Source organism: Lepisosteus oculatus, chromosome 19, assembly GCF_040954835.1.
Source record: "Lepisosteus oculatus isolate fLepOcu1 chromosome 19, fLepOcu1.hap2, whole genome shotgun sequence".
Taxonomy (NCBI): domain Eukaryota; kingdom Metazoa; phylum Chordata; class Actinopteri; order Semionotiformes; family Lepisosteidae; genus Lepisosteus; species Lepisosteus oculatus.
The window spans coordinates 6,211,624-6,236,217 of NC_090714.1; the positions used below are offsets into that span (position 1 = coordinate 6,211,624).

Consider the following 24,594-nt stretch of genomic DNA (forward strand, 5'->3'; position numbering starts at 1 on the left):
CATCCCATCCTCGTCACTGTTCTGTTTTCCAGGCTACACCAGTTCACATTCTATTCACATGCGTCGCTTCTGATTTTTAAAACTTTATTCTTAAATACTGAACTTCTGTGTGGAATCGTGTCGAGCGGTACGCAGTGAGACGCACTGGTATAAAGGAACTGAAGTGATTCTCTGCCCAGACACCAGCTGGGGTATAAAACACTCAGATTAACTGAATCGTTCGTGTAAATTTTTTTAAAGTTGTCTTTAGAATTTTGTTTTAAAAAATAAGAAACATCAACATTTTTACTTCTCAGACTTCACGTCTGACACTCGAAATACAGGCTCCCTCAACTCTACTGCACATTTTGCTTTATTTGTCATTCGAAAAGATGAACAAGTCATGTCCAGTCGCAAAGAAAAAAGAAAAGCGCTTTACAAAGGCTATTCAGTAGCTTTATTGCTTGAAATGAGAGTAAACAGGCGAACCGCCTCGTCTCGGGACTGTGACTTGGCTTTAGTCTGAATAAGAGATGTACATGGCCGATATTTTGCGTGGCCGGCCTGGTGGCTCCGTGGGCTGAACCATCGGACACTTCTAAAGTTCAGAGAGCAGATCGACTCCCGGAGAGTCTTGTGACTTGAAGTCGAGCCCCGAGCCTCCCCGTCAGTCTGAGACCTAATCCCCGGGTGAAGCTCTCATGCTGTCGGGGTGAGTTTGTAGAAGGGGCTGTTCTCTACCACGCCGGCCGTTTTGGGGGGCTCCATTTTCGGGGCCTTCCAAAACAGGGAAAATGGGGGGTTTAAGACCTTTATAAATGCATAGATCGGAATTCAATTCGAAAAAGCAGCCCCTTATACCACTGAGACACCTGCAGGATAGGTGTGGCACTAGCAGTGAAAGAGAGCTGCAGTCCTGACTAGGAGCGACAGGGGTCTCTCTACAGCACATTTCTCTTGATTCGATCAACCGGCCGCAAGCTAAATGAATCCAGCGCACAGCTTTGTAGGAGAATGTCACTGTATTCGGTTGTCTGAAAATCCTTAGCCGTTATATACTTTATGTATGATTTGGTGAGTTCAAGTTTCTATTTATCTTCATAGCGTGAGTGTTGAGCCCTTATATCCGAGTGTACAGCTGTCATTCAAGAGCCGAGCCCGCCCCCAGAGTGACCTTCCTCAGCGGACACGCCCCGTCCACCTGTTCCACAGGTGCGCCCGGCAAGATGGCGGCGGGGTGAGTTTCTGCTGCGTGAGGTGCGTTTGCGTTTTATTTCTAATTTTCTTAATTTAAAATACAAAAACTCAATTTTCACTTTGAGGAAAGTTGGACAAAATGAACTGTTGTTGCAACTTTTGTTAATTTAATTTTTTCCTGTTTAATTTGTGTTTTAGGACGCTGAAATGAATGTTCTGTTTGAGCGTGCTCTCGAAGTTTTAGAAGTCTGCGGTCCCATACTATCTTTCGTGTAAGTATGTTTTTATAAGATAAGGTCTGTTTATTTTATCGAAAAAAGGCTGTAGTTAACCTTCAAACATTTGCTTTCTAAAGTTGGTAGCTGTGAAATCTCCGCTTGTCGGATTCGGGCTATAATAACGCTTTCCGCTCCGAAATAATAAAACATTGTAAAGGTTTAATTTAATCATTCGTATGTTTTTTTTATTTCTCCAGGTGAGAAAAACATGTCAAGAACGAACCTCCAGTTATGAAAGTGTTTTTCCAAGGTAAGTTCTATTTCTACCTTGCACTCTACTGTTGGAATTCGTGCAACTCGACGAGGCAACACGTATTTCCCGACGTTTTAACGCCAGAACGGGTTTATACTGACTATATAACTTCTGCTCCTTTCCTTGTGCTTTTGTTTAATCGAAATTGAAACTCTACGGCGCTGGTTCTTTTATTTATCTATTGAATCCATTGGGTAAAGACGGATAATACCAACATATTTGCAAGAAGGTTTTCAATGCGTGGAGTTAAATCGAATATGATAAACGCTATGAGTGGTGCTTGATTTAAATTTAGAAGTAGAATTTCAAAAATGGTTCTTCCGTAAGGCTGAACGTATTTTTTTTTAAATGGAGTAGTGGGACTGGGTTGTATCTGAGATCCACACTAAAAGTTACCTAGTGGCTTGTTAGAGCATGTTTGTATATTTCTTTATTGGGGCAGTTTGTTAAAAAAAAGTTAATAGACTTCAGAACTTCAAGTGAATCGATTCTGCAAATCTTGTTGACTTGATCCTTTTTCTTTTGCCTTCAGTTCTGCGCTCCGACGATCTCCTTTCCAATCCACTCCAGCAACTCGTCTTGCTTTGGCAAGTTCTTCTTGACAATGTGTGCTTTTCCTTGAACTTTATTTTGATACCCGTGGCTGTAGTGTACCCTTTGTATACCGATTTGCCTTATTCTTAACCTGAGTGTTTCCTGTAGACTGCTGCTATTGTATTTGCTGTGAATTGTGAAATAAGAACTCTTGATTTCACAGGTGCGCCCGGCAAGATGGCGGCGGGATGAGTTTCTGCGGCGTGAGGTGCGTTTGCGTTTTAATTCTACTTTTCTTATTTTAAATGCAAAAACTAAAATTTTACTTTGAGGAAAGTTAGACAAAATGTATTGTTGTTGAAACTTTTGTTAATTGCATTTGTTTCTGTTGAATTTGTGTTTTAGGACGCCGAAATGAGTGTCCTGTCTATTTGAGCGTGCTCTCGAAGTTTCAAAAGTCTGCATTCAGCCTTTCATGTAAGTATGTTTTTAAAGACATGGTATATCTAGTACTATTTCCTTTAACAAAAAAGCTGTAATTCATCTTCAGTTATTTTCTGTATAAAGTTAGTAACTGTATCTAATTTAGTATCCCCGCCTTTCGGAATCGGGCTATAATATCGCTTTCTGTTCCCGAATGATACACCTTAGAAAAGATTAAACGTACTAACTCGTATGTTTTCTTGTTTCTCCAGTTGGCAAAGGGATTTCAAAAACCGGCCTCCAGTTAGAAAGTGTTTTTTCCGAGGTAAGTTTTATCCTTATCTTCTGCTATACTGTTTATATTTGTGTATTAAAGACGACTCGTATTTCACAGCTTTTTAACACCAGAACGGTTTTATTTTAAAGTTATCACTTTTCGTTTAGCTGTGCTCTTGCTGAATACAAATAGGAAATACAAAAGCGCTGTTTTTTTATGGATTCTTTTATTCATGATAGGCTGAAGCTACTTTCTAGATATTGGAGTAGTGGGACTGGGATGTATCTGTGATTTCTCATGTTGTTACCTATTGGTTTCTTGTTGAATTTGAGCGTGTTTGTATGTTTCTTAATTCAGGCATCTTATTTGTAAAGTGAATAGACTTCAGAACTTAGTTAATCGATTCTGCAAGTCCGATATCTTGTTAACTTGATCCTTTTTCTTTTTCCTTCAATTCTGCGGTTCCTGCTGCTTTGCGCTCCGACAATCTCTTTTCCGATCCACTCCAGCAACTCGAGGAGCGTTGGCAGGTTCTTCTTGACAATGTGTGCTTTTTCTTGAACTTTATTTTGATACCCGTGGCTTGATCTGTAGTGTACCCTTTGTATACCGATATATATTATTGTTAACCTGCATGTTTCATGTTGACTGTTGCTATTGTATGTGCTGCGGCTCCTGGTTTTCGGCGCTCCGACGATCTCCGGCAATTGATTGACAATGTGTGCTTTTCTTGTATTTTATTTTTGTTACCAGTGACTTGATCTGTAATGTCCCGATTCAGTGCTGTATTTTATTCTTGACCTGCATGTTTTCTGTTGACTGCTGCTATTGTATGTGCTGTGAATTCTGCAATAAAAACTCATTTCATTGTCTGCATTGTCCTGTATTTTCGAAGGTGTGAAGGGCTGTCTTGCAGCGTGCGCCACGCACCGCAAGGCGACACCCCATCGCACTGACCTGGAAAAGTGCGAAGACGCCCGCCTTTTTAGATAGTCTGGGGGGGGAATAGGGTCCCTAGGAGGGAGCGTGGGTCTAGCCCTGGGGGGAGGGGAAGGCAGGCTGGAGATGGCCTCGGCCCGAGAGAGAGGAGGCACCCAGGGCGGACTCAGCCCATCAGTCACAGCTTTCTAAGTCCACACCCCAGGAGACCTGCCTCTCTGCAGGGACCAAAGCCACCACCAGCCAGCCCCCGCCTACCCCTCTCCAATGAGGGGGGGTGGGCGAGGCTCGGCTTGATTGCTACCAGACCCCGAGAGAAACCCCAGATACTAAGTTTTTTGGCGGGAAAATCTGGACACGCTTAAAAAGGGGGTAGCCTTTGACCTTTTCAAGTCAAAAAGCGATAGGGGGCCCCCTTGCGGCCACAAACTGTTACCAAAATCTCTCCGCCAAAAAACTCACCACCATCGGGGATTTTCAGGGCCAAGCGGGTACAGAACTCTGCACAAAAAAATGAAAGAACAAAATCAAGGTTCAATCAACCATTTATTGAGCGAAAATGGCATACAAAACAAAGCATTACAATACGTCGGATGCAGAAGCTTCGAAGTGAAAATGGACATGCATTTCAATTACAAAGTGTCAAAAGAGTAAGAAAACATTTGCACGCTACTACAATGAAAAACACAGAAACAAACAGGACGTTACTGTTTCTCCGAGGCTTCTGTCGACCGGAATGAAGACTGGACCTTCGTTGCATTTCCTACAAAACAGAAATCAGTATTAGCTGTGCTTACATTATTATATCAAGTGGTATAATAACAGTGTCTCGATTAGATAGAAACTACCACATTCTAATTTATTTGTTAGGATTTCCACATAGATTACATATTATTTTTCTGAAACAACTTAGATAACACGTGATTAATGCAAGTCTTAGTTTATGTTCGTTTCAATTTTCGGGAGGTACAGTATAAACTGTACTTTAAAACGATACGTCTAAACGAATAAAAAGGTTTTCACTTAAATAGATAATCCAAGCAGCTGAGTCAAGCGTGTCCTGTTCGAAGACACCAAACTGGAAACACAAGAACATGTATTTAAACGAGCAATTAAAGATAATGAAAACCAAGGGTTTCTCGTGTAGAGAAATGAATAAAATGATTATACTTACGTTTATACTTCCATGATTTAGTGCGACTCATGTCCTCCCCGAAAACACTTAACTAAAACACAAAAAAGCAGAATTTAGAATTTAAAGACCATTGACACAGAAAAGTATCGGTTGGAAGCTAATTTTTTACCAGCAATATAAGAACATAAATGTTTCAAAGATTAAAAACTTCACAATTATAGGTAGGCTGTTTTCGGTTCGGATAAATGCACAAAGTTCAAGAAGTGTTTGATAAAATAAAACATTAAGATAAAGGAACAGACGGAACGCGGCATTCTCGTTCTGCCAATGCAGCAGTGTAAAAGAGAAAGCTTAAATTAAAACATGCTACTTAGCTCCCAACGAAAATACGTGTTTTACCCCTTTCTCCTGCGAAGCTTAGACTATATAATTTATTTTAATTTTATCTACGTTCAAATAAAAGAAAAATAAAAAAAGAATCACAAAAGACGCGGAACAAACTCACTCAGCTCCGCTCTCTCCAGCAGAACCTGGCGCACAGGTGCGTGGGGCGTGGCCTGCGAGAGATGTCATTCGAGTGGGCGTGGCTACAGACTTACGGGCCAGGTAGCTTTTTCCGTGGCTCCACATAAAAACATGTGGACGAAATCGAGCATGTTTACAAAAAACCCTTATGTGTTACAAGTTTCAAAATCCTTTTTTTCATGGCCATCTGAGTAATCACAGTTTGCACATTTAATCCTTAGTATTTGAGAGCCACAGGAATGTGAATGAAAGAATTTAGAAATATGTAGTGGAGCTATGGGGTCTAAAGTTCTTTGCAGGAGACTTACTGTTCTATAACCTGATCTATCTTAAGGATACATCAAGAAGTCAGATGTTTTCATCAATAACTTACTACCTTTGTACTTCTTATTAGACATTCTGCTGATGTGTTCATTTATGAAGTTACAAGAACATGAGAAAACTCAAATGAGAGGACAGTATTCAATCCATGTAGCCCTTTTGGTTACCTGTATTAGATTGATTTGATAATCTCATGCAGCCATTGCTCGAAAGAAGACAGGCTGCCGGTCTCTACAAAATGGCTGGATCACCTGTGCCATTCTCCTACAACTCCTGGTGTAAAGAACTTTTAAATACACTTCCTCATGACATCTTTTCCCTTGATTCATATCAAAGTAGTTCACACTGTTTTACAACAACTGATTTTATTTAAGCCATTAGCATAATTGTCAACACTAATGCACTGTACTGAAGCACATAATACATTCAGTTGAATTCAAATTTCTCAACCTCAATGCAACCTCATTTCTCATTTCATTCTCCTTTGCGATCCATCAGCTGAGAACACCATTCCTGTCACAGCAGGCATCGACAAGCATTTTGACGTAGGAAGAGTTCAGTTTAAGAGTTAAGATCACAAATATAAGGTATATACAGGAACCATAATCAAATAATTATCTTTCTCTCTTAATCTACTTCTGAAATAGAAGAACACACTCCTGATAACATTCAAGGACACATTTCTCAAAGCAATGTAAAAGAATACCTCAAAGTATGCCTTCATCAATTTCCCTACGGGATCCATAAAGTCTTACCTATCTAAAGGCTTCTGTAGGAACCTGACATTTTGGCTCAAGCCCAGGCTATGGTGCTTTTCTGAGCCAAGATGGCTTCTGAGCAGGCAGTGATCTGGAAACAGGTGTGCACTATTGAGCTGGACCCACCTGGGCATTCTACATGAGGATTGTAGGGCTTTTGCGATTGGTTCCTATGGAATTAGCCACGCCCATTTAATCTATGAGGAGACCTATAAAAGTGAAGCTTGAGCAGAAAATGTTTAGTGTGGGCTTTGAATTGGAGAGAAAATGAGAATTGTTAATTGTGAGCTGTATATTTCTTTGTTTGGTCAAATGGCTTGGACAAATTAATTAGAACACTGTTACTGAAGCTAACTGATCATTCTGTATGTTGTTGCAGCAAAGATGAGATTCTACAAGAGCTCCTTTCCAATGGGCTAGGTTTGTGGGGTCCTGAGGAAAGTGGTATACCAGGAAGAGCCCAGTTGCAAACCCAGCTTGACACTGCTGCACAGGCAGTGGGGAGAGATCCCTGTGCTGACATCCCAGGTAGGGCACTGCTGTACATGGCTCAGCTGTTGAAATTGAAGGTACCTTGAATAAAAGCATCAGTCTACCACCCCAGCCTTTTTGTGCTACAGTGAGCTTCCTCACCTCAATATCTTAACTTGACAAGTGTGTAATGGTGATGTCTCATCCTGAGAGCCCACTGCATGTAGTATGGGGAATTGGTCATGTAGCTACTTTCCTTCAAGAAATGGAGGTGCACTGTACCTTTTTCTCCTGCCTGGTTCCCTGTTGATCATGAGGAGGGGGAATAGACTGGCACCCGCTCTCCACCAGGAATTTAGTGTCCTCAATATGGCATCTGTGATGTGGAGCAAAGCTGGTCTGTATGCTGATCCTCTACCCTTCTGTCATGTCCTTGACCCTGATCTTGTAACAACTGTATTGTCTGTAAAATAAAGTGAAGGTGTCACCAGGAGTCTTCTGTACAGTCATTAATTTCAGTGAACTGTCCTCCAGTGCCATGGTCCTACTGAATCTCTGCTTTGACAACTGAAGATCAGTGGTAGCACAGTACTTGATCATGGTACCTACAGGGTCAGCTTTTCTTGTGCAACAGGGCCACCTGGTGGTAAATGTTTCTTAACATGGCTAATGAGGGGAAGGTACTATTTGTTCTTGGAGACAAATCCCACCTTGTAGTAAACGAGATGGTTATGCCAGCTTCTTTCTCCAAAGGTGTGGAGTAGCTTAACTGGCCTTCCTCAATGTGTAAGGATCCTGCCATGAGCCTGGCTGGGACCCTTCAACTTTTAAAGGTTCCCTTTCTGCAGAAGGCTGGACTGAAGGCAGGATCTCCAGATCTCATCCTGAAAGCCACCAATGAAGGTGGTCATGAGTCACGTCCTATCTCCTCAGGAGCACTGAGTGGCAAATATGCCATTCTGTAATCTAGATTGCTCACTTAAATTCTTCTAGTTTTTGTTGCAACCCTTTCATAATTTTACATCACTTGGGCAATTACTCCAGGTCCCTAAGTAATCCAATACTCACGTGTAGCACCTATTGTGCTCAGGCTCCCCAAAAGCAAGGTTAAGAGTCTTGGCTTAATCTAGAGCATGTACAGCTGTGCTACTGAAGTGCAATGATAGCATGCATGCATGTATTCTAGTTACTTATTTGATGTATCTGCTGTGTGATACATGGCAGAGTTGCTGTACATCCATAGATATTTTGCTTAATGTCTTCACATTCAGCTTTGTGGAGCTGGAGGAAGGCATGTAATTATTTGGGAACAAGTAATAGGTTTATTTCATGTTAAGAAATAACATTTTGGCTGTGGAGTCTTCTCAGCATGCAATAAACCTATAACTTGTTCCTTTGCAGCCTACAGATGCTGATGTAGCTACCCACCTGTAATGACTTGGTAATTTAACCAAAGCAGAATGCAGGGGATTTCATGTCACTTCACATGCAGGAATGTATTAACGTTTCAGAACCTAATAGTCTAATCTTCATAATTGAAAGGGTTTTATCCCATTATCATTTCACTACTGCACAAAACTGAAGCACCACCTACAGAAAGGACCTATTGGCAGGAACTGAGTTTATCTGTCATCGAAATGCAGCAGTATCTGATGAGATGTGCCAATATACCCTCGACTAGGTAGAAAAATGAGAAATTAAGTGAATGAGAACCATTAAGAAGCCCAGGTTGTTTGTCTAGACAGGAATTTACCCAGGACTCAGGGGTTAAAATCCCTATATTTAATACGTTATGGACCTTGCCTAAACAAGTCATCCAAACGATTGAACCTCTGACAGCAGGGGGTAAGATGGAAGAGCACCACTTACAGGTTTCTTCCTGTAACAGCCTGGACTTCCAGGTTCTTTATCAGTCATGAGTAGACGCAGACGTGCTTAATGAGAGATCAGGCTCTGGGGTAGTAATACTGTTGCTTATTTTTTTCCACATCCGCTTCTTGACGGAAGAGGTAAGGTGTTTTTATTGGACAAAGCTCAGAAGCCGGAGAGCCGCTCGATTGTCTGCTGGGTGGCGAAAGCACCTGTTTTCTTATTGGTCAGTTGTTCATAAACTAAAGAGCTGTCTCTATTGGTCAATAAGAGGAGGCGTCTATTCAATTCCTATTGGCCAAATGTAAGGAGGCTGATCAGCCAATCATATGGCTTTCTAGGTAACCCGTGAGAAGGGTAGATGACGATCATCATACCTCTTTGAAAATCGTCATACACTCCTCTCTGAAAGAGGATATGTTTGACGTGCCTGAAAATACAGAAGTAGTAGAATTACAAAGACACAATTTGTTTAAATTAAATAGAAGGCAACCTTCTGTCCTCTGGGACATTTTTACGTCTTCATAAATACTCTTAGCATTATAATGACCACGAACGAGTTAAAGCAGAGCTCTTATAATTATCATGTTTGATAACAGAATCCACCTTTAGCAAATGTTGTGGGTGTGGGTATGTGGATGCGTATAAAAGTTTCTCGTATGTATCTTGTATATTTTTTTCGTCCGCTGTGGACGTTGTTTTTAGTGCAAACTCGTCGGTTTCGGTTTAACTTCAATAAGAGATAAGAGCCTTGAGCTGTGTGTTACTGTGACCGAGAGGTGCGGTCGTCACAGTGTGTACATATTGCGCGTAATTTTAACAGTGTAGGACTCAGTCAGTGTTTCTGTGGTCACTGAAGCTGGAGAGACTGTTTTAGATTTTTAACTGTAACTTCTAATGTATAACTAACACTAAATCAAGTAAATGCATTGAAAAATAAGTAAGAAGTACGTCATTTAAAAGCTAAGAAATGTTTAAAATGAATAAAATGTTTTTGCATGTTTACCCTAGTTCCGTTATTAATTCATAAAAACAATTTAACGATGTCAGCTGTCGCCTACACTTGAAGCAGGCTTGGACATTCATGCAGAAATTAAAAAATTGGAACAGTCCCTTGGACGTCCTGGGATACAGCCACAGTACAAACACAAGACACGAAATTAAGAAAACCCAGACTCCTCCATAACAGGAAGATTGAGCATAGCTTGGCCAGGATGTTCATGCAGAATGCCAAGATTTGCACCAAGAGCGTGCATGTGAATTGAGAGAATTTATACGTGTGGCAATGTTGACTTTCTAATGAGAGAAACTGAAACTCATTAGTGTTCAGTTGCTCATGAGAGGGCTCTATCCAGTTTTAATCGAGTGTGTGCAGTGTGGTTAATTCCAGACCAGATGGTTTCTTCTTCTGGGAAGGAGAGATCCTGCACTCTGAGGTCGCTGGAGGACACAGCTGACACAATGCAGGTAGGAATATCTCGGTTCTGCCGGCACACAGCCTGTGTTTTACAGTCCACGTTCTTTTGCACAAAACACCCTGCCAGACGTCAAGCACTTTGTAAAGTAACAGCTCTTCCCTTGTGTATTCTTGTCTCTGTCATGATCATGGGGCCACTGTCCTTCTCCAACAGTGTCTGGATGTGAACTGGATTCTCCAAGTATCACTCTGTCCACCTGCTTCACTGGTAGAATGTGTGAATGTTCCTGTAAAATGGTTTTTCATGGAAGGTAAACTTTTGATGTTTGGTTTCTCATCACTTTATTCTGTACTATGCATCTCTGTTTTTATAACTTTTGTGATGCCACTACAGGCACTGTACTGAATGAGAGGTACTTTAAGACGAGTGTCATAGATTTCACTGACTTTTGACCTCATTAAGATGACAGAACAGAGGTACTGCAACACATGCCACGATGAAAGAAGTGAAACAAGACACAGGTGTGCTCCAACCTGCAGGCCATATAAATTGAACCCAGGGATGACAGAGAGTAGAAACTGAAGCCAAGCTGCACACAAACTACAGCCGACTGTATTTGGTGAGTATGTGATTTCCCATTTCAAAAAGGACATAGAGAATGTGTTGGAACAGAAAGGAAAAACAAAGACTTTGTATTAAACTAAACCATAGCAAAACGAAGGGAAGCAGAGAGAAGTAAAGAAAATAAAGTATTAAGCAAGAAACCTATAGACAGTATAAGATGGTAAAAAAACAGACCTTTTGATCTAACACGCCTATAACTCGCCACATCTGGAACTCCTGTCTGTTTCTTTAAGATCTGGCTTAATCTAATAATATGTCCATCTAATGTCATGAACAACTAAGTCTTGTGTTCTGTAAACTTTTTCTGACATCACTGGATGTATTTCGAGTTCCGAGTTTGTGGAATTCTATCTATACCTGAAAAAAAACAAAACCCGCTGAATTCAAAGATTGTCGTCCAGTAGCATTAGTTTTAGCCGCAAAGAAATGTTGTGAACAAAAGCTTTTGTTCCATCTTCGTTCTGGAAACAGTGCACTCGAGGACCCCTATCAGATTTCATTAGAGTGAAACGAGGAGTGGAAGGTGAGAATGTTGCCTTGTTAAATCAAGAGTACAAGCAACTCTATCATCCTATGTGCACATACAGTACTTTCTGCTGACTCCTCATCTGCATTTAATAGTATTGAGGCAAGGGAAGGTAGGGAAAACTTTGGAAATGAGAGTACATCATACTGTATAATTACTGTGTGGATAGAACATTTTCTAACTGGTTGGTGACTATATTCACAAATCTCAATATACAGTATGTTCTATGTCTATTATACGTCTAATAGAGAGTCATATTATTAATCTTACACATAAAATCTTAGATGACTCCTCTCATCAGCTCTTTTTAGAATATCCTACCCTCTGGGATATTCTAAAAATTTCCCAGGGGGATATTGAGATTGAGAGAGCATGTACTCTCTCTATACCTGAAGACATTCAATTGTTGAACAACGAAAAGATCATTTGGACGTAGGGATCTTATTACTGTTGTTCTTTTATACACTTTACTAGCTTATAGTTTGCTTTTAGTTTTATCATACTGGACTGAGTTCTGGCAGAGCAACGTTGTTAAATGTTGTTCTGTATCATGGTATTGTACTGTTGTTGCAGTGCTGAATTCTTGTTATATGCTCATGAGCTCTTGATGTGCAAGACGAATAAAGGTTCATTCATTTATTCAATGAATGGTTCTCTTTAGAAGAGACTGAAAGAGGACAATAACAAAGGGAAAGATTAAGTGGGCTTAACACGTTCCATCTACTTATCGACCCGACAGATGACTCTAACCCCCACGGCATCACACTTTCATTTAGTTTTCATGGAATACGTATTACCTAAGTGCCACACATTTTAATCAAAGTCTAGCTTTTTCAATTTTGAATGGAAAGCCTGACATTAAATTCACTTTCCTATTTCTTGCAGAACAGTCGGGCCTCCCGAAATCACCTGTTGAATTGACTCGCGGTCTGTTCTCACTCCTCCAGCTGGTCTGTGCTGATGGAGCAGCTGCTGCACTGAGGGGCCGGGCTCCTCTTGGGGTGAGAAGTACTTTATCAGCGCAACTGCAAGAGGTCATTTAACAGCTTAAGGTCTTCTGTAACTGAATGTATTGATTTTACCTGCTAAGATTTTATGGAAAAATGTGTTCTGTTTTGCATGGCTGCTGTCAGTTTTTAAATAGCAGTGAGTAGGTGACACTCTTCCCTGTGGCCCACAGTTTCCATACCAAAGCCTCCTGAAGTATACTTTCAATATCCTAGGTTCTACAGGGCTCAGTCAGGTCATTTCAACTCGTACTCCTGGAGTTTTATCTGGGACTCAGTATTGCTAACAGGTCATTTTAAATGCTGCTGGACTTACTACTGTACTAAACATGTCAAGTCCAGCCTTACCTTATACTGCTTTTTATGAACATGAATGGTATGATTTTAGGGCCACTTTGTCCTAGCAAATCCATCACTGACACTTTTACTATTATTTAAGACTGCTCTAATTGGGTTAGGTTTGTCTGCCAGTTTGTATTTATCACAGTTATTTGAGCTAATAATGTACACACATTGACATACAGCTATATCATTCATCATAGATAATGATTGAACAATAGGCTTTGTATTGATTATATTATCCTCTGGTCTTGAGCAACTGTCCCTCCCTGCTGCTGACGCCCCATTCCACAGAAAACCTGTCATTACTTGATTTGAACCCTGAGAAGTATATTTGTATCTGCAGTTAAATACGTGTCTGTATATATACAGTATATTGGTGCTCTGTGGCAGTGTAAAACTAGCCTGGGGAAGGCCAGTAACTATCTGAGTAATACGAAGGGACGGTGGGCAGGTTGTTAACTTTTACTTGTGTGAAACAGACTGATTTTCAGGCTTATAATGATTTTCCAGTATCAATTACTATTTGATTAAATGGACAGGAAAAGGTTACATAGCAGTTTTGTTTCCAAGTAGCCTCATCACATAGCGAAGTCTGTTTTCATATTTGTTGATGGAAGAATTATTGCATTTCCAATGATTTCTGATTGTATTTCTCAATTCTCAGCAGTGCTGACGATCACAGGCCTTTCCCCTGAGTCCCTGAGCTGGGGGGGATCATGAGGACCACCTGGACAGTCAACACAGTCTGCAGCTTCACCAGCATGAGAGGTCATTCTTAACAGTGGTTTCTTACATCATTAAGAGAAAGTTTTGATGCAGAGTTTTCTCTTTCAGGGAATTAAAAAAATCAGATTCCTATTTTTTAACCAATGTTGATATGAAAAAGATTGAATTGCTAAGAAAACAAGATAGTGATCATTGTATCGCTTGATGTGCATTCTCTGTGCTCAGTAACATAGCTCTGCAAATGTCAACCATTGTATCCCTTTATGTCTCTTGGATTTCAAAGAATCAGTTCATAGTTTGGTGTTTCATGTTTCATTTTGTGAAAAAAAGAAAATGTAAACTGGCTTACTAAGCACACTTAGAATGCTTTTCATTATGAAATTTTTCTTTTCTGGGTAAAATTCCAGCTTCTTCCTGGTTGTGTCTCTGTTGTGGGTACTATACAGATATCTAGCAGAAGTGGAGAGACATTAAGGTTGACTTTCATTTTATGGATACTTCTCCTAAAGTAGTGAACAGTGAATATTGTTGTGAAGAGCTATTGAGCTGTATTCTACTTCATGCACATTAAAAGTTAATTCCTTGAATGTCAAAAATGGTTTTCTGTCATTGACTGATCGTTAAATGCATGAAGAGTTTCAGAGTGCTTCTTCCTTTCAGAATATGCATATCTTCATCTTTAAATGTTAAATTGCTTCAATTCTTGGGTCTGCCCTCAAAATGCCTACTTTAATATGGAACAGCATTCAGAGATGTAGTGTTGCACAGAAGATTGTGGGTGTGTGTTATAGCAGCACATGGGTTCTAATTAACTATCTAATGCTCTTTGACAGGACACTCTGATATGTTCATACACTAGTGGGATCATTTTTCTTACCGTGGGCTCAGTCAGAGGAAAGAACATTAAGCTTTTCTTTCTTGCATTCTTTCTAATGACACATTGAACATTTCTACACAAAGCACTTCATGCTTAACATTAGAGTCTCTTATCCTTTCTGAGTTGCCAGTGCCTCAGGAGTCAAGCTGCACACAGGACTAGACTCCTCCCTGTACCTGACAGGAGTAGAGCTCAAGGCTGTAGCTGCTGTGCTAGATCTTTATTACTGCCAGCATCAGTTTGGCCATGAACGGTCTCTACCAATTGGGGGCTGTGCTATTAAGCAAGTCAAGCATGTCTAATGAGCTTATTTTACCACCTGTAATTATGCAAGATCATTTTGTTAGTAGGCAGTTGCTTATCCACAGGCCGCATGCCTTTCTGTACATTCAAGCAACAGCTGGAGCGTTACAAGCGAGTGGCAGGAAAGAAGCTCCTGCAGCAGCTACCCTAGGCATAGATGCACAAGCAACAGGCACTCGGAACACCCTGCAGGGGCAAAGGAAAGACGTGAAGGCTCATTGAAGAAATGCGAGGATGACGAGACATGGAGACTCGCTCTTCGCTACAGCTACCCGAACCCAACCCTGACATTTACACGTTTAAGAAACCATCCAAGGACACACTCGTTTATTGCAGAACCGTGAACAAGAAGATACAGTCTAGGTGATATGCAGTATCGGACTTCGCTCCGGCAGTCCGCAGTCTGGACCCCCGGGAGAGGAAGCGCTCCTCTGTCAGGACAGCCGGCCGGAGAGACGGTGAGTCCGGCTGTTCTCCGGGATCACCTGCTGCTTGAACAGGATAGAAAAAACGTTTCGCATTCCAATTCATGTAGTCACAAGTGTTGGCCTCTCGCCTAAGCCTATACAAAGGTAGCACCCCTTTCCGAAGGGAAAAATAAGCTGTTTATTCATTCGCGGGGAGGTGTTAAGCGGTCAGGACGGGTAAAATGCGGCTTTGCTTCATTTCTCCGTGGTAATTTTTCCCCACCCTCCAATAAATTCATATGATACTGCTTTTAAATATTGAGAAAAGTCAACTGGAACCGAGATTCCTCCAAGTACAAAACTTAAAAGCTTTTTTAAAAAAAAAAAAACTTGAAAGCAAAAGGCTCGATAAGCCTCTTCTCACCTTTGAAACCACAGCTCCTCTGTCCAGTCTCACGCTACACGGGAGCTCTGGGCTTCGGCGTCCAGACGGTTGTAGAGGAGAGGGGGGCTAGAGAGGGAAAAAAAATGATTAAGAGATCAGCTGAAACACGATTAACATTTCTAACGCTTGGTCAGGTCTAGGTAGGAATGTCGTATAGGGATAAAGACGATACATTGCGTTTCTCTTCCTTTTAAAGAAGAAACTAAACCACCAACTTTCGTAATTCAACATTTCATTGAATGCTAGAAGTCATTTTCTAACATCCAGTTCGTGGCCGCGACAAATTCGCTTTCTTAATTACTTTGAAGCTCAGACGGCCTCCTCTTATTTCATTTTGACCTGTTCCTATCCTAATAGGAAAAAACTTTGTTCGAAAATCTGCTACCCAACTTAAACGAAACGCACCGGAATTATTTTTCTGCAGCTGCAAGGCCGCTATTTAAAAGGCAAAGACGCACAAAAGCTGCTAATACAATTTTTAAAGGAGACCAATTGAAGGCTGATATAAGATTAATTAAACCTGACTTGTGTCTTTTAATTATTTGGAAATGTCTAAATCAAGGACTGGATCCTGGATTCGGCCTGGAGCCCACAGTCTTTCAGACACAAGTAATTTGGAGTGCAATCCCACTCCATACTTTTAACTGAACCGCTGATGAAGTAACCATTCTGAAAACACTTCAACTGAACATTTACAGTTTGGTTTCAATTCAAAATCTATTATTCATCTGCAGGGATTCAGATCATAAATAGTAAAAGGTTAGAAATTAGCGTAAACCTTGCGCCAGAAAGTGTTTCAGAATTCCTGTCTTTTGGCTTTGGATCAAGCAGTAAGAATTATATTGTGTTTGATAGTCAATCTCACCCGTGGTTACTGTACGTCACAAATTGACTGTGGTTCCCCAACACTGTTCACTGTTAACACGGTATTATTAATTGTAATGACTTTTATAATTATTCAAAATGAATTTGCACCTCTCTCTTAGAGATGACAGTTATGAGTTAATATAAAGTTACTGAATACCTGTCGCGCAGTTTCCACTAGTTCACTGCCATCCGGCTGATATTCATAGACAGCATTTTTACCACCTGTACGCTTTGCACTTGACTACAATAACTTTCTTAATTTATAGTGTATTCAATAACTTTTCTGATAGTTATCATAAGGAGCGAAGTGATGCTCCATTGATTTCAAAACTAGTTATTATATCCTCATCACTATTCTGTTTTCTATGCATACAGCAGTTCACATTCTATTTACATGCATTGCTTTTGATTTTTAAATCTTTAAACTGAAGGATTAAACTTCTATGCGGAACCTTGTCAAACGCCCAATTAAATATATTATGTTGTGACACCTACTGGTATAAAGGAACTAAAGGGATACTCTGTCCAGGCACGAGCTGGGGTATAAAACATTTGGATGAATTTAATCGTTCATATAGTTTTTTTTTCTAAAGTTGTCTTTAGAATTCCAGATATTCTGTTTTTAAAAAATAAAAACATCAGCATTTTAACCTCTCAGACTTCACGTCTGAAACATAACATACAGGCTCCCGCAACTGCATATTTTGACACTTTATTTTTCACTGTCATTCGAAAAGAAAATCAAGTCATGTCAAGTCGCAAAATAGGCAAGAAAAGCGCATTACAAGAGCATCTTAATTGCCTTAATGCTTGAAAACGAGTGAACAGGTGGAACCTCCTCGTCTCGGGGCTGTGACTTGGCTTTAGTCTGAATAAGAGATGTACATGGCCGGTATTCTGCGTGGCCGGCCTGGTGGCTCCGCGGGCTGAACCATCGGACACTTCTAAAGTTCAGAGAGCAGATCGACTCCCGGAGAGTCGTGTGAGTTGAAGTCGAGCCCCGAGCCTCCCCGTCAGTCTGAGACCTAATCCCCGGGTGAAGCTCTCATGCTGTCGGGGTGAGTTTGTAAAGGAGGCTGTTCTCTACCACGCCGGCCGTTTTGGGGGGCTCCATTTTCGGGGCCTTCCAAAACAGGGAAAATGGGGGGTTTAAGACCTTTATAAATGCATAGATCGGAATTCAATTCGAAAAAGCAGCTCCTTATACCACTGAGACACCTGCAGGACAGGTGTGGCACTAGCAGTGAGAGAGAGGTGCAGTCCTGACTAGGAGCAACAGGGGTCTCTCTCCAGCACATTTCTCTTGATTCGACCAGCTGGCCGCAAGATAAACGAGTCCGGCAAACAGTTTTGTAGGGGAATGTCACTGTATTGGGTTCTCTGAAAATCCTTAGCCTTTAAATACTAAATTTATGATTTGGTGAGTTCAAGTTTCTATTTAGCTTCAGTAACGTCAGTGTTGAGCCCTTGTAACCGAGTGCACAGCTGTCATTCAGGAGCCGAGCCCGCCCCCAGAGTGACCTTCCTCAGCGGACACGCCCCGTCCACCTGTTCCACAGGTGCGCCTGGCAAGATGGCGGCGGGGCGAGTTTCTGCAGCGTGAGGTGCGTTTGCGTTTTATTTCTAATTTTCTTATTTTAAATACAAAAACTCAAATTTCACTTTGAGGAAAGGTAGACGAAAATGTATTATTGTTGCAACTTTTGTTAATTGCGTTTGTTCTTGTTTAATTTGTGTTTTAGGACGCCGAAATGAGTGTCCTGTCTGTTTGAGCGTGCTCTCGAAGTTTTAAAACTCTGCATTCAGCGTTCTTATACTACCTTTCATGTAAGTATGTTTTGTAAGATAAGGTCTGTTTCTTTTAACAAAAAAAAGCTGTAGTTTATCTTCAAACATTTACTTCCTAAAGTCAATAGCTGTGTATTCTCTCCTTTTTGGATTCCAATGTAATAACGCTTTCTGCTCCGAAATTATCAAATATTGCAAAGATTACATTTACTAATTCGTATGTTTTTTATTTCTTCAGGTGACAAAAGCATTTCAAGAACGGGCCTCCGGCTAAGAACGTGTTTTTCCCAAGGTACGTTATATTCCTACCTATACGTTGTAATGTTATACTTGTGTAACCCGATAAAACACGTGCTGACTAGTACAATATAACTTCTTTTCGTTTTATTGTGCTTTTCTTGCATCGAAAAAGAAACTCGAAACGCTGGTTCTTTTATTCATCTATTGAATCCATTGGATAAAGATGGATAATACAAACATTTCCACGATTCTTTTCAATGCGGGGAGTTAAATCTAATATGGTACACGCCATAAGTGGTACTTGATCTTGAATGTATAAAGTAACATTTCAAAAATGATTTTTCTATATGGCTGAATGTGTTCTCTAAATCCTGGAGTCGTGGGACTGGGATGTATCTGTGATTTCTCTTGAAGTTTCCTATTGCTTTTTTAGACAATTTGACATGAGCGTGTTTGTGTATTTCTTTATAGGGGCAACTTATTTAAGTCGTTGAGACTTCGGAACGTCAAGTGATTCGATTCTCCTAATCCGATATCTTAACTTGATCCCTTTTCTTTTGCCTTCAGTTCTGCGGCTCCTGGTTCTCCGCGCTCCACAGGTGCGCCCGGCAAGATGGCGGCGGGGCGAGTTTCTGCGGCGTGAGGTGCGTTTGCGTTTTATTTCTAATTTTCTTATTTTAAATTGAAAAAATCAAATTTCAATTTGAGAAAAGTTAGACAAAAATGTATTGTCGTTGCAACTTTTGTTATTTGCGTTTGTTTCACTTTAATTTGTGTTTTAGGACGCCGAAAGAGTCTTTTGTCCGTTTGAGCGTGCTCTCGAAGTTTTAAAGATCTGGATTCAGCGTTTTTATACTGCCTTTCATGTAAGCATGTTTTATTTAAGATATGGTATCTCTAACTCTGTTTCCTTTAACGAAAAAGGGCTGTAATTTATTTTCAAACATTTGCTGTATAAAGTCAGTAGCTGTTTAATCTCTGCTTTTCGGATTCGGGCTATAATAACGCTTACCGCTCAGAAATGATCAAATGTTGTAAAGATGAAATTGACTAATTCGTAAGTTTTTCTTTATTTCTCCAGGAGACAAAAGGATTTCAAGAACGGACCTCCACTTATTAAAGTGTTTTTTCCAAGGTAAGTTGTATTTCTACATTCCGCTAACACTATTTGTGTAAAACAACACGTATTTCCAAGCATTTTAACAAAAGAACAGTTTTATACCAACTTGATAACTTTTTGTTTCATTCTGCTTTTGTGGAGTAAACTCTAAGGCGCTGGTTCTTTTTTATGATACATTTATTCATCTTTTGAATTCATTATGTAAAGATAGATAATGCCAACACATTTTATCGATGGTTTTTAAAGCAGTTTATTCGAATATTATACACGCTGTGTTACCTGGTCTTGTATTGACAAGTAGCATTGGATTTCTATGTGGCTGAACGTATTTTCTAAATATTGGACTCGTAGGACTGAGATGTATTGGTTTAATTTGAGTTTTTTTTATATTTCTTTATTAAGGTAGCGTATCTAAGTTAAAAGACTTAAGAACGTCAAGTGAATCGTTTCTGCAAGTCCGATATCCTGAAGTAGTGGGATTGGGATGTATCTGATTTTGTTCCTAAAGTTGCCTATTGGTTTGTTATAGAATCTGAGCATGTTTCTATAACTATCAGTTAAAAGACTTCAGAACTTCAAGTGAATCGATTCTACAAGTCCGATATTCCGTTAACTTGATCCTTTTTCTTTTGCCTACAGTTCTGCGGCTCGTTCTCTGCGCTCCGGCGATCTCCTCTCCAGCTCCACCCCAGCAACTCGACGAGCGTTGGCAAGTTCTTCTCGACAATGTGTGCTGCTTCTTACATTTGATTTTTGTTACCGGTGGCTTGATCTGTAATGTCCCGATGCAGTGCTGTATTTGTTACCAGTGGCTTGATCTGTAGTGTACCCTTTGTATACCGATTTATGTTATTGTTAAGCTGCATGTTTCCTGCTGACTGCTGCTATTGTATGTGCTGCGGCTCCTGGTTCTCTGCGCTCCGACGATCTCCAGCAATTTATTCTCGACAATGTGTGCTTTTTGTTACATTTGATTTTTGTTACCAGTTGCTTGATCTGTAATGTCCCGATTCAGTGCTGTATTTTGTTCTTGACCTGCATGTTTTCTGTTGACTGCTGCTTTTGTATTTGCTGTGAATTCTGCAATAAAAACTCCTTTCATTGTCTCCATTGTCCTGTATTTTCGAAGGTGTGAACGGTTGTCTTGCAGCGTGCGCCACGCACCGCAAGGCGACAACCCATCGCACTGACCTGGAAAAGTGCGAGGACGCCCGCCTTTTTAGATAGTCTGGGGGGGAATAGGGTCCCTAGGAGGGAGCGTGGGTCTAGCTCTAGCCAAGCCCCCTCACTCCCAGCAGGAGGGGAAGGCAGGCTGGAGATGGCCTCGGCCCGAGAGAGAGGAGGCACCCAGGGTGTACTCAGCCCATCAGTCACAGTTGCAACTGACAGTTTTCTAAGTCCACACCCCAGGAGACCTGCCTCTCTGCAGGGACCAAGTGGGCCTGGCTAGAGCTGCAGTCAATCAGCCAGCCCCCGCCTACCCCTCTCCAATGAGGGGGGGTGGGCGAGGCTCGGCTTGATTGCTACCACACCCCGAGAGAAACCCCAGATACTAAGTTTTTTGGCGGGAAAATCTGGACACGCTTAAAAAGGGGGTAGCCTTTGACCTTTTCAAGTCAAAAAGCGATAGGGCGTCCCCTTGCGGCCACAAACTGTTAGCAAAATCTCTCCGCCAAAAAACTCACCACCATCGGGGATTTTCAGGGCCAAGGGGGAACAAAACTCTGCACAAGAAATGAAAGAACAAAATCAAGGTTCAATCAACAATTTATTGAGCGAAAATGAACATGCATTTCAATTACAAAGTGTCAAAGCACGGCTATATTAACAACAGCTTTTACAAGTCAAAAGAGTAAGAAAACATTTGCACGCTACTACAAGGAAAAACACAGAAACATACTGCACGTTACTGTTTCTCCTAGGCTTCTGTCGAGGCAGAGACCGGAATGAAGACTGGAACTTCGTTGCAATTCCTGTAAAAAAACAGAAAACAGTATTAACTTTCGGTTAAAAACAGGATGTAGCTAGTTCAAAAGATACAGTAATAAAGCGATTAGCCTGGTGCAACAGAGAATGTTCGTGTTCAACAAGGTATAGAAGCAGTTACATTTGAAGTGTGAAGACCGAAACACAATACAGCTACAGCGTGTCGATTAGAAATATCATTTCCATTTTGATTAGCATATTCTTTTTCTGCAACAACGTATTTAACACACAAATAACCAATCCACATCTTTTGAGGTTCTGTTATCTTAATTGTTGTGATGCAATTCGGAAGCTAAAACGGTTTGTAATGAATCTGGATTATGCTAATCACAGAAGCTTAAGTGATCGCAGTTTCAGCAGAAAATGATTCCTATAAACAGCAGGCCTACAATGTTGTCGGGTCAAACCCATTTCTGCCCTGGAGAAATCTAGTATCGCCTAGTTTGAGTCTTCTTTTGACAAAGTACATCACTTTTCCAACAACATCAGTATACAGTGTACTTCAATACGATACGTGTAAACGAATAAAAAGGTTTATACTTACACAGATAATTAAAGCAGCTGTGCCAAGCGTGTCCTGTCCAAAGATACCAAACTGGAAACACAAGAACACAAGTACTTAGATCATTGAAAGATACTTTAAACTACGTTTTCTTAGTTAAAAACGATGTTTTCATCAGAGCAGATAGCGCACAATATATATGATAGAAGACAGATGTAAAGAAATTAATAAAATGCTTATACTTACGTTTATTCTTCCATTAAGTGCGAGTCATGTCCAGCCCAAAGACACTAAACTGAAAACCCCCATTGAAAACAACCATTGAAATTAAAAATCATTAGCTGCAAAGCTAATTTACCGAGCGAATATAAGAACATAATCTCTAGACCCACTCTGAAAAATAATGAAAAAAAACCCTTAAATTCTAGGTAGGCGACTGTTTGTTTGGATAAATGCACACGCGTGGTTTTATGAACAAAGTTCACCAGGTTTTTTTTAAAGATTAAAATACGGATAAGCGACGTTTTCATTCTGATATAACAGAGGTTTCCTTTGATGTAAAAGGAATACACGTTGTCTGTGACAACAAGTTGCTTTTTAAAAATAAGTGAGGCGTTGGAAACTAAAAAATGTAAAAATGCCGGTAAAATGCTATTTAGCTCCCAAAGATCGTATATTACCCCTTTCATCTGCTACGTTAAGACAACATAATTACACGAGTTAAATTTAATATACATTCAAATAAAGGAAAATAAGAAAAAATTATAAAAGACGCGGAACAAACGCACTCAGCTCCCTTCTCTCCCGCAGAACCTGGCGCACAGGTGCGCGGGGCGTGGCCTGCGAGAGATGTCATGCGGGTGGGCGTGGCTACAGACTGACGGTTCCGGTTGCTTTTTTTCTGACTCCACCTGGAAACTTGTTAAAGAAATCGTGCCTGTTTACAGAAGCCCCCGTGAGTTACAAGTTCCAAAGTCGTTTTTTGTCCCCATAGACTTCTGAGACACTGTTCTATAACCTGATCTATCTAAACTCTGCAACAAGAAGTCAGATTACTCAAAAGTAAAGAGGCTGTTGGTTTAAACAAAATGGCTGGTTTGCCTGTGCCACTCTCCCACAATTCTTTGTGTAAAGAACTTATAAATACACTTCCCCATGACATCCTTTCACGTTTCACATGGTTCATGTCAAAGAAGTCCACACTGTATTACTGCAACTTATTTTTTCAACTGGTTAACTGCAGTAGCTACTTAACTCATTAGTATGATTTTCAACACTACTGGACTGAAGTACATGCAGTATTACATTCTAATAAATTAAAATTTCTCAACCTCAGTGCAACCCTTTTGCTAATCCTTAATCCTTAACCCTAAGCATTACAAATGAATAAAAGATCAGGAAAGCTGGAGTTTACAAAAGAGGAGGTGGAAGAATATTTGTAAGAACCCACAGTGACCCCAGAGACCAGGAGGAGCTGGAGACGATGGCTTCACTCGGCTAAACCAGACAGACCCACCAGTGCTTTTGAAGAGTTGGAGCCTACCTGGCAGGAGATGAACAATTTCCTAAGAAGGTCTAGAGCAGGATCACCACCACAGGCAAATGGTGTCAAGGACAAGACTCCCAAGTACTGCGAGAGGCTCAGGTGGAGACTCTAGAAGCTGGTGAAAGCAACAGGGAGGAAGAACTCAGTCAAGGAAAGCTGGCTGATTGCAAAGAGGTGTGTGAGGCTATGAGGATAGTGGCTGCCACTATGGACAACTCAGGCTCAGATGTCTGGCTCAGGCTCAGGCTCGCTGATGTCTCTGTCCTCTCTGATCTCCTCTGAAATCAAGCCCTAGGTCCCTCACATCGCTGAGTTCTTCACTCGTGGTGTCCTGAGCTCAATGAACTTCACCTCCAGCTCTCACCCTCTGGCTAGTCCTTGTCAGGGAGAAGCAGCGGATCGCCCTCGACTCGATCAATCCAGTTTGACCAGACCTGCTCTATCGCCTTCTTTGCCTTACTGACAGGCCGACTCAGCAACGACTGAGGCTGCTTCTCCTCCAGACCTTCCTGCACCTCAATGACACTTCTCAATCTCTCCAGGAGCCTCCCTGCTCCTCTCCACCCCTCCAGGAGCCTCCTTCTCCCCCCTGTAGCCACTGGTCCTCTCATGACCAGCCAGCCCTCGGGCTTCCAGGTCCTCCTCCAGCCACTGACATCGTCTCCTGACACCTCCGGGCCGGGTCTCACACAAACCAGAGTCTCCAGAGTCTCACTCTCACACTCAGACTCAGCTCACTCATCACACCCAGTCTCCAGCTCCTCACTGTCGGGCTGAGACTCGACACACTCATGTTAGAACCACACAGCCCCTCAGTGCCTCACTCTCGTGTCCTAGGCTGTGCACACACAGCTGCCAGCGGACCTTTCCTGCGCCCAGTCCCCACTGGGAACTACCTCCACCCCCAGTGG

General features: G+C 41.2%; 4 long non-coding RNA genes across 6 annotated transcripts; 2 read left to right on the top strand and 2 right to left on the bottom strand.

The window, feature by feature from the left end:
* Positions 1-864: 864 nt before the first annotated feature.
* On the top strand, positions 865-20,755 carry LOC138224227 (uncharacterized). Of its 2 annotated transcripts, none has more exons than XR_011182603.1 (11): positions 865-1,236; positions 1,375-1,448; positions 1,652-1,704; positions 2,240-2,313; positions 2,465-2,509; positions 18,244-18,328; positions 18,528-18,581; positions 19,097-19,173; positions 19,312-19,395; positions 19,611-19,664; positions 20,289-20,755. It is a non-coding gene; the product is annotated as an uncharacterized lncRNA (long non-coding RNA). The 2 variants fall into 2 exon arrangements; XR_011182602.1 differs by having other exon boundaries at positions 868-1,236; positions 2,240-2,294.
* Positions 12,432-13,734, top strand: LOC138224323 (uncharacterized). Its single transcript, XR_011182784.1, has 2 exons — positions 12,432-12,528; positions 13,544-13,734. It is a non-coding gene; the product is annotated as an uncharacterized lncRNA (long non-coding RNA).
* On the bottom strand, positions 15,081-16,075 carry LOC138224208 (uncharacterized). Of its 2 annotated transcripts, none has more exons than XR_011182564.1 (3): positions 16,040-16,075; positions 15,614-15,700; positions 15,081-15,270 (listed from the first exon to the last, which is right to left on the bottom strand). It is a non-coding gene; the product is annotated as an uncharacterized lncRNA (long non-coding RNA). The 2 variants fall into 2 exon arrangements; XR_011182563.1 differs by lacking the exon at positions 16,040-16,075 and adding an exon at positions 15,936-16,025.
* Positions 20,756-21,287: 532 nt separating the features above from the next.
* Positions 21,288-22,574, bottom strand: LOC138224224 (uncharacterized). The gene is made up of 4 exons (XR_011182595.1): positions 22,384-22,574; positions 22,180-22,230; positions 21,550-21,622; positions 21,288-21,373 (listed from the first exon to the last, which is right to left on the bottom strand). It is a non-coding gene; the product is annotated as an uncharacterized lncRNA (long non-coding RNA).
* Positions 22,575-24,594: the final 2,020 nt, after the last annotated feature.